Source organism: Rhipicephalus microplus, chromosome X (genome assembly GCF_043290135.1).
Source record: "Rhipicephalus microplus isolate Deutch F79 chromosome X, USDA_Rmic, whole genome shotgun sequence".
Taxonomy (NCBI): Eukaryota; Metazoa; Arthropoda; class Arachnida; order Ixodida; family Ixodidae; genus Rhipicephalus; species Rhipicephalus microplus.
Window position 1 is genome coordinate 252,122,823 of NC_134710.1, and position 10,713 is coordinate 252,133,535.

Here is a 10,713-nt window from a genome sequence, read left to right on the forward strand (position 1 = left end):
CTCCCTGAGAATAAATGGTCGAACTGAAGTGCCACGCCATTTCGATGTCAAGAACTTGTCATTAAGTTGTACGGTCTGCAGCTACATTCAACATGCTTCTGGCTATTCTTGCTTATGTGCATATTGGGCGTAAAACTGCTGCAAAAGATGTAAAGCGTTTTCGCAGAGAAGGCCAAACATAAGTCAGCTACTACGCAATGCAAAACGTTTTCTTGGTGAAACGTACCAAAAGCAAGAAGGGGCCGCGTTAGATAGTGTATCTCCAAAGAATGCGTTTTCAGCGTTTAGACCTTCAGGGACGCGGCTTGTCGTTCATCCATACATTTCGTATGACATGATCGCACACAAATTGAAGCGGTCAACGCAGGGTTAGCAATGAGCAAAACTAGGCTAAAATTAACGAACAAAGTCTAGCATTACATAATTAACAGATAGCAAAGAGGTAATCGCAATAGTAAATCTAAACGCAAATAGTAAATCTAAACGCTAAGAACGTTTCTGAAAAAAAAAAAGCAGCTGTTTTGGGAGCCTTGCAAAAGAGCCCTACCCCCCTTGACAAGAATTCGATTGTTGCTTTCACCGGCGCTTTTCCGGTACCTTTGTTGCTACACCTGCAGTGGGAAAGAACCTGACGGGATTTGCTGCCGTCGACACGTATCTCAACTGCCGTAACAAGCAGGAAGTCTAAAAGCACAGCAAAACTTGCACGTATTTTGCACATTGACTTTTCGGAACTCAATAACGACATTTTACTCGTGCCGGGAAACCTTACGTGCTTAATTCAAGCATTCACACCATCGACAGTTTGGTAATCAAAGTAGGGGGAACTGTGTGCACAGAAATCACTGATTGCCCATGCTACACACACTTTCTCATATATCACAAAAGTTGAGATGATTTTCCCTAAGATATAGAACTAGAACAATTTCTGTCGCCAAACCTTTTCACACTGCAGAATAGCGCTTGCAACTATGCCAGCACATTTTTTTCTTTGATTATTCTCTCCGAGTATGTGTTTCGCGGACCCCACTCTTGAACCACTGCTCTAAAGCATCGCCTGCATGTGCCATCGGCATTACTCACAGAGCGTAGCTGGCCTTTCCTACCCAATTTTCATATGAAGCTAGCTAAGTGACCCTGCACTTTCATTCATCAATGAGAGTTGTAAATCGCTTCCTGATGAGGGTTTGTAGCTCGAGAAGTTGAAAAGAAAACATAAAAATATATAATGGACTTCTTAGTATTATACATTTCATGCTAATAGCTAGGGAAGGAGATGACAAGGACTTGAAGAATTAGAGGCCGATAAGCTTGCTCTGCGTAGTGTACAAGCTATTTATAAAGGTAATAGCTAACAGAATTAAGGCAACATTAGAATTCAATCAACCAAAGAAAAAAGCAGGATTTTTAACAGGCTATTCACGAAGACCACCTTCATACTATCAATCACGTAATAGAGTAATACTCACAATATAGCCAACCACTATACATAGCCTTCATAGACTACGAGAAAGCATTTGAATCAGTGCAAATATCAGCAGTCATGCAGACACTGCGGAATCAGGGCGTCGACGAAGCATGTATAAACATCCTGGAAAAAGTCTACAGGCGATCAACTGCTACCATAGTGCTTCATGAAGAAAACAACAGAATACCAATCAAGAAGGGTGTAAGGCAGAGGTTACAATCTCTTCAAGTCTATTTACCGCGTGTTTAAAAGAGGCTTTCATAGGCCTAGAATGGAAGCAGTTAGGCATTAGAGTTAATGAAGTATGCCTTAGAATTATGCATTTCGCCGATGGCATTCGATTGCTGAGTAACTTAGGGGACGAATTGCAACTCATAATTACGGAGTTACACAATGAGAGCAGAACAGAAGGTCTTGAAATTGTTCTGCAGAAAACGAAAGTAATGTACAACAACCTCGGAAGAGAACAGCGCATCGAGATCGGTAACAGTGAACTTGAAGCTGTAAAAGACTATGTGTGCTTAAGGCAGGTAATAACCGCGGAGCCGAACCACGAGACAGAAGTAAGTGGAAGAATTAGAATTGAATGGAGCACATTTGGCAAGCACTCTCAAATCAAGACAGGTAGATTGCCGCTATCCCTCAAGAGGATGATGTGTAACAGCTGCATCTTTCCGATACTTAGCTACGGAGCAGAAACCTGGCGACTTACAAAAAGAGTTTATATTAAATTTAGGGTTACACAGCGAGAAATCAAAAGGGAAATGGTAGGTGTAACCTTATAAGACAAGAAGAGAGCAGAGTGGATTTCGGAACAAACCGGGTTAAGGATATCATAGTTAAAATTAAGAAGAGGAGATGGATATGAGCCGGGCATATAGCACGTAAACAGTATAACCGCTGGTCATTAAGGGTAACTAACTGGATTCCAAGAGAATGCAAGCGGCTTAGGGGGAGACAGAAGGTTAGGTGGGCAAATTAGATTATAGTTTGCGGGTATAAATTGGCAGCAGCAAGCACAGGACCGAGTTGACTGGCGAGATATGGGAGAGGCCTTTTTCCGGCACTGGACGTTGTCAGGATGATGATGATGATGATGATGATGATGATGATGATGATGATGATATTTTTTTAATATTTTAAAGGCCCTATGGGGCTCTAAATATGGGGTGAATACATGCATTCCAAAAACGTAAATAGAAAAAGCATCGATGGCATAGTGGTTAGAACATTCGCCGCGCATGCAAGTGGTCCATGGTTCGGATCCCGGTGCCGCGAAGTTCTCAACCAGACTAAAAAAAGTCCGTGGGGTGATGGAACTGCATTAAGAGGCCTGACGTGCGGTCTCATCTGTTACCACCGCCGGTAACGCACTCCCTCACCAGAAAAAAAATTGGCCACCCTGGTGCAGCATCTGGCCACTGTTTCCCACATGCATACATCAATTAACTCACAGCCCTCAGTCCCCAGCGGCTTTGAAGACTGACTTTGGCGGCGGTCAGATCTGCAACACAGCAGAGGGTGCTAAGAATCTCTGGATCCAGACAGGCCGCCATTAGGAACGGAACTTGGCAACGTTTAACGCAAGAATCTTATCTGGTGAGAGAATTCCAGCTGTACTATTTGAGGAGTTGGAGGGCATTAAATGGGGTGTGATAGAGCTCAGTGAGGTTAGGAGGACAGATGAGACCTATACAGTGCTAACGAACGGGCACGTCTTTTGATATCGGGGCTTGGTTGACACCAGAGAACATGTAGTGGGGCTCCTTATCCACAGAAACATAGCTGGAAACAAGAGAAGAATACTATAGCAATATTGAAAGGGTGGTAGGTATTGTAATTACTCCATAAGAGGTACAAGATAAAGGTGGTAAAGGCTCATGTGCCTACGTCCACCCTTGATGATGCGTCAGTTGACAGCTTCCTTGAAGACGTGGAATAGGCAGTGAGTAAGGTGAAAACACAGTATACTATACTGATGGGAGACTACAATGCCAAAGTATGGAAGAAACAAGCTGGAGACCAGGCAGTAGCAAATTATGGCATCGGTACTAGAAATGCCAGAGGGGAGCTATCAGTAGAATTCGCAGAACGCTACATTTACGGATTTCGGATACCTTCTACCAAAAGCGAGGGAACTGTAAGTCGACATAGAAGAGCCCTAATGACGAAAATAAGATTGAAATAGACTTTATAGTGAGTGCACAACCAGGCAACGTGCAGGATGTGGAAGTATGTGGCAAGGTACGATGCAGTGACGTTAGAATGGTACGATCCCAAATTTGCCTAGATTTGAAGAAGGAATGACAGAAACTGATACGCAAGAAGCCAATGAATGAGCTAGTACTGAGATGAAACGTACAGGAATTCAGAGTTTCGCTTCCGAACAGGTACTCGGCGTTTATTGAGGAAAACAGCCTTAGCGGTGACGCCATGAATGATAATCTGACGAGTATCATTACAGAGTGTGCAGTGGAAGTTGAAGCTAGTGTAGTTACACAGGACACTCGTAAGCTGTCCCAAGGAACAAAGAATCTGATTAGGAAGTGTCAAAGCATGAAAGTCTCAAGTACAACAGACAAAATAGAGTTGGTAGAGCTTTCCAATTTGAAAAATAAGCGTAAAGTATCCGATGTAAGAAGGTATAACATGGAGAGAATCGAACACGCACTGAAGAACGGAGGAAACGTGAAAGCAGGGAAGACAAAACTTGGGATATGCAAAAACCAGATGTATGCACTAAGAGACAAGTAAGGCAAAGTAAATACCAATATGGATAAAATTAGCGGAGGAGTTTTACAGAGATCTCTACGGTAGCCAGCATAATCACTCTCTCAATATAAGAACTAGCAGTAACTAAGATGACACCCCACCAGTAATGATAGAAGAAGTCAGGAAAGCCTCGGAGAACATGCAAAAAGGCAAAGCTACTGATGAGGACCAGGTAACAGCAGATCTGCTGCAAGATGGAGAAGTGATTGTGTTAGAAAAACAAGCGACCCTGTTTACGAGGTGTCTCCTGAAGCAAGAGTATTAGAATCTTGGAAAAATGCTAACATCATCCCAATACACAAAAAAGGAGATGGCAAGTACTCAAACAATTACAGGCCGATCAGCTTGCTCTCCGTAGTATACAAGCTATTTACAAAGGTAATTGCTAACACAATTACTACAACAGTGTTCAATCAACCAAACGAAAAAGCAGGATTTCAAACAGGCTACTCAACAATCGACTACGTTCATACCATCATTCAGGTAATAAAAAAATGCTCAGAATATAGCAAATTACTTTACATAGCCTTCTTAGATTACGAGGCGTTTTATTCAGTAGAAATATCAGCAGTCATGCAGGCATTGCGGAATCAAGGCATCGACAAAGTATATATAAACATCCTGGAAGCAATCTATAGGTGATCAACTGCTACCATAGTGATTCATCAAGAAAACAACAGAATACCAATCAAGAAGGGTGTAAGGCAGTCTCACCGATGCTTTTTTCCACGTCCTTAGAGGAAGGAGGTCATCTAAAGCCTGGAATGGAAACAGTTAGGCAAAAGAGTAAATGGAGAGTACCTTAGAAACCTGCGCTTCGCCGATAACATTGCATTGTTGAGTAACTCAGGGGATGAATCGTAACACATGATTACGGAGTTAGACAAGGAGAGCAGTAAAGTAGGTCTTTACATTATTCTGCAGAAAAGGAAAGTAACGTACAACCACATCCGAAGAAAACAGCGCTTCGTGAGTGGTAATAGTGCACTTGAAGTTGTAAAAGTCTATGTCTACTTAGGACAGGTAAAAACCGTGGACCCGATTCACGATAGTGAAGTAACTAGAAGAATAAGAACGAGATGGAGCACATTTGGCAAGTACTCTCAAATCATGACATCTAGATTGCCACTATCCCTCAAGAGGAATGTATGTAACCGCTGAATCTTTCCCGTACATAGCTACGTATCAGAAACCTGGAGACTTACGAAGAGGGTTCAGCTTAAACCGAAGATGACGTAGCGAGCAATGAAAAAGAAAATGGTAGGTGTAACCTTAAGAGGCAAGAAGAGCGAAAAGTGGATTAGGGAACAAACCGAGGTTAAGGGTATCATAATTGAAATCAGGAAGAGGAAACCGACATGGACTGGGCATATAGCACGTAGACAGGATAACCACTGGTCATTAGGGGAACTAACTGGATTTCTAGAAAAGGCAAGCGGGTTAGGGATGACAAGAGGTTAGGTTGGCACAGGAAATTAGGAAGTTTGCGGGTATTAATTGTCAGCAGCAAGCACAGAACCAAGTTTACGGGCGCAACTTGGGAGAGGCATTTGTCCTGCACTGGAAGTTGTCAGGGTGATGATGATGATGATGAGGAAATAGAAATAAAAATATCTAAATTGCAAGCAAAAAGAGCGAGTAAATCAAGGACAGCATCAAGTCAAATGCGTTCATCTACATCATTCGAATGCATAGCATGACTACAAAATATTGTCATTTTTAAAGAGTGATAGAAACACCTATGAAAATCACATTGAGGAACAATGAGCAAATATCGTGAACGAGAATAGAAACCTAAACGAGGGCAATTAGACAAACGTTAGATATGTTACTCGCTATGCCAATAGCCCTGCAGCCTCGAGTGACATATGAAAGGATATGTTATCTCCTCAATCCAAGGTGCAAGAGAGTACCACTCGAATATGCATAATGATAATGGTAGGTTTTGAAACTTGTTGTATCTGGCGAAAATAGGGGCCACCTTATGCGCGTGATCGAGGCGAGTGTAGGTATGAGGGGCTAGGAATATGTGAGACTCGGCGAAGAATGAGTGTCGGTGTTAGAGTGAGTGGAAGAACGATATTAGAGTACGGCATCTGTTCTTGGCAAAAGTGGTAAAGCTAAGCTCTGCTTTTAGTGAAGAAACGCTTATGTAGCGTGAGTACAATGACAAAATAAATCGAGCAGCTTTATTCTTTACTATTTCGAGGATTGCAATAAGACCAATTAAATGAAGATGGCATATGATTGAAGCGTATTTTAGAAATAGCAAAATCCAATATTTGAAAGCGCGCAGTTTTGTATGCTTATTAGTGAAATGAAAGTGACGTTTAAGGAGTTTTCTAATAGCCTTATCAGAAATTTGCTCTGTGCGTGCGGTGCAGCTTGAATTTGAAGGAAGAATTACGCCCCAATACTTAATTAACTTGACGTTCTCCATTACAGAATCATTTATTTTATTAGAGCTAGGGCATGCAGAAGTGGTATTACTAAACAATAACTTCATGACTTTCTCCACGTGAATTTTCATCTGCTAATTGCTGCGCCATTCTCTTAACCTGGTAAGATCCTCTTGTATATCCACAACGTCATCTGGGCAAGTTATTCTTATATAAAAAGCAGAATCTTCGCGAAAATGTGGATTTACGAACTTATGTTAGCAGCAAATGTCGTTAATGTATGTTAAAAACAGAAGAAGACCAAACACACTGCCTTGCGGCACGCAAGGGGTGCTATTCAGGATGGTCCGAGCTTCTCGTACAGAGAAGTTTGCTACGACCTTGCTCTACAGCAGCCACGGCATCCACACAGTGTGAAGCACGTGAGAAGCGCTTATAGAAAGACTGCAAGAACATTCGTTGCGCAAGAAGCGCATGTTTGCATTTGCGGTGGTAATGAAAGACAAATTATGAACCATCTCCGCGTAGGGAAGCCTGATGGAATGAAGCAACAGCGATGCGCATGGCGTTGACGCGGTTGAAACGGACATCGACGCGGATCCTGGGAAAATGGTTTGAATCGAAACTCGGTGTAGCATTTGCTCGAGCATACGTTTTTCGAAACGTGAAGACACGGGAGGCAGGTTGGGTTTCGTGTAAGTTTCATCGCAGGTAAATGATCCGAAAGGGTGTTTCCACTCGACACGTGGTCAAGCTTTATATTTACTCACACTTGCTGTTGAGAAGACACATGACTGTAAACTGAAAGAAGCAAACACTACGTAAATATAACTTAAACCAACCTTGCTTATTTGATGCAGTTACCCTTACCTTACCCAATATTGAAACAAGAAGTATATCCAAAAAGAGGTGTTCTCAAATTACACAGAAGGTGAAAATATAATTTTTTTGAGACCTTTGCCAAATGATCGCTATGCAGACGATGAAAGTGCACTAAGATACCTTTGTGCATAAACACTTTTGTTGTTTAAAATGGAAGTGCTTGATGGCTTCCTGTTTGCTGTGCCTGTGTCACTAGGTAGCCTTGGCGGGGAACAAAAGCCTTCGCGAGTATCCCACGAATTTTCGACACATTTATTTCTCTGTCTGGCCAAATATTTCAAATAAATATTCTTGCAAGCTACAAAAACATTTTGACAACTGCTCTAACTTTAGGCGCCTTCTTTTTACCTAAAAGCGAAAAAAATTTACTTACTCTGACCCAACGTAAAAGACCCGCTTTCTGCTTATTTGTTAGAGAGTGATAACTGATGTGACCGAAAATTGATATCTTGAAACTGACGTAAAATGCAATTGCAGTAAGAAGTTTCATTTTCAGCTTTGTCGTGCAAAGCCCAGCATATACTTTCCGTTTTTTTTTTCTTTCAGTATTGCGATTTCATTGTTACGTATAGCTTTTTCGCTATGCCAACAAACCCAGAAAAGGCATTGCACACACAGATAAAGATAATTTTTTCTCTAAACTCTATCTTCGCTGAAGATAAGTAAGCGCTCAACTGACTGCCGCGTAAAGGAGATGGTGTGGAGGGAGATGAGGCCACTCGATCTCGGATATTTGTTCCTTGCAAGCTCCGAACTATTTTATTTATGAGCCATGAACAACAAACTGCGTGTTCATTATGGTTCAGCGAACTGGGAGCGCAGGAGTAACACAGACATGAAGCGAAGAGAAGGCACAAAGCATGAGCGCGAAGCAAAGAGGAGGCACGCAGCACGAGCGCTCGTGCTGTGTGCCTCCTCTTTGTTTCGTGTCTGTGTTACTCCCACGCTCCAAGTTCGCTGAACCACCATAAATTACCAACTAGCCCACCTTTCCATTCTATTGCATTGCGTCTTCATTCCCATAAAAAATTCTGTGTACCGCTCAGCATCAATCAAATGCTTAAGCAAACCGACATCTTTTTAATTGCGATAGCAATGATATGGACACTCGGCGGGATTTCGCCGCTAGCGTGGGCATCGGCGTCGACGTGGACGTCAGCGTCATGCACCGTATATGTATACGTGTCAATATATATGAAAACGCAAGAAAGAAAAAAAAATCGAGGAAAACAACAATCCAGCGCGCGGAGTCGAACGTGGGACCTCCGCGTCGCGAGTGCGAGGCGTTAACCACTGAGCCACAGAGAAGTATCTCCCTTAGCGGTAAAACGGCAAGCTATCCATATATACCACTTACCGCTGTTGGCGGGCATCTTACGGAGGGTTGGGGGGTGGGGACTCTCGTGTTTTCAGCATTATCAGCAGGATGGCTCAGTGAGCGTGCGGCGACTGTCATCTCTCACACGTACTTTTGCCCGCGTAGAGAATAAGGGGGTGTACGCTCGATCACGCGCCCTTATCTTGCAGTGCGGAGAATCGTACGTCTTGGCTATTCTTTGAGTTTCGTCAAAAAGATTCTGTTGTAGTTGCCGCGTGCACAAAGATTACTGCAATCATTGCACAGCCTCCGTATGCGAAGAGGGCGTGCTTTTCAAAAACAGCGAAGTAACCACTGAGACACTTATTCGCGTTAATCTGTTCTTGTGAGTACGTTTCCTGCGTCCTGTGTGCGTGAAAAATGCGGGGCAGGTTTCGATCTGCTTGCCATGCTGCGTGTGACCTTCTAATTTTTTGCTCTCGCATTCATTGCTTCTTCGCCTTCGCAACAAAGCTGCGACTTTTTTAAAGACTTGGGGACCTTCGACGCAAAAATTTTGGTCGGTCGGTCGGTCTGTCTGTCTGTCTGTCTGTCTGTCTGTCTGTCTGTCTGTCTGTCTGTCTGTCTGTCTGTCTATACATATTTCTGTTTGTCCACTCTTACCGGCATCAGGTACTTGAAACGGCCGACCCCGTTCGCAGCGACCACCAATGTTGCTCAAGGTTGAGCGTTCATGCTTGTGCAATTGTCAATTAAGAAACAATTATTGCGCATGTCTGGGGCATCATAACAACACTCATTTATTCTGCATATGCATCTCTCACTAGAAAACGCACACATAAGTACTTTAAGGACCGTAGCGCTTATCACGCTGCGCTTACCATGCAACGCTTGCACGGAACGGGGAGTGTTTCCCACGCTTTGCTAAGACGAGATGGTGGTGGCACCTAGCCGTCGCCTCACGTTCTACACCTTATCACCTCTGAGACGGGCGTGCACGGCCACGCGCTTTGTTTTCTAAAAGAAACGGCCAGATGGCGCTCATGTCTCACGTGTGACGTGACTTGATGCACTCGTTCGCCTCCGCTGCACGCTCAAGGCACTCTAACGCAGCGCCTCTGGAATACCATTAACCGATTTCCTTGCGCAGAACATCAAATAAATGTTTTGTTCACTCCCCCCACACGCAAGACTATCGTCTTTCGAGAACATTTGCAGATTACATGCAGATACGGGGCCAATTTTTGTTGTTGGTGATGAAGTTGTTTTAAGTAAGTAACACCTAAGAACAATATGTGCATTAGTCATGCAGAATCTGCATTTTCTTTACTGTGAACGCTGTCAGCAATTTTTTCTGAATGAGATTGTTACTAATTTCTTGCTCTTTTTTGTTTTTCTTGACTACTTGCGCGCGCTGTTAAATCTAAGCAATGTTAATTTTTTTACTTTTGCTCTTGTCTGCATGTTTGCTTATTCATGTCTCCGTGTACATGGCTAGTAGCGTGGTTGTTGCTGCGTAAGCTAGCGAATTTTTTCCTTGTCATTTCTTATGATCATTTGATTACTTTCTCAGGGCACATGTTTTTTTAAAAACTACTTCCCGTGCATTTGAAGAAAAAATTTAATAACTAATGCATTATAACAACTGCGTGTCACAGACGAATGCTCAACAAAGCGCGAGCTTCCGAATTCTAAGTGCTACGTGAAATCTAGGCGCCGAGTAGACAAGGCAGAAGTCGTCATAAAAAAGAAACAAGCATCAAAAAACGCCTGCGTGCGCCGCCTCTCCCCCTCCAAAGCGCCGTAGCATCGCAGACCAGCCTCCTCGGATATAACACCCAGCGAACTCCAGAAACTTATCGCAGAAAAGGGGC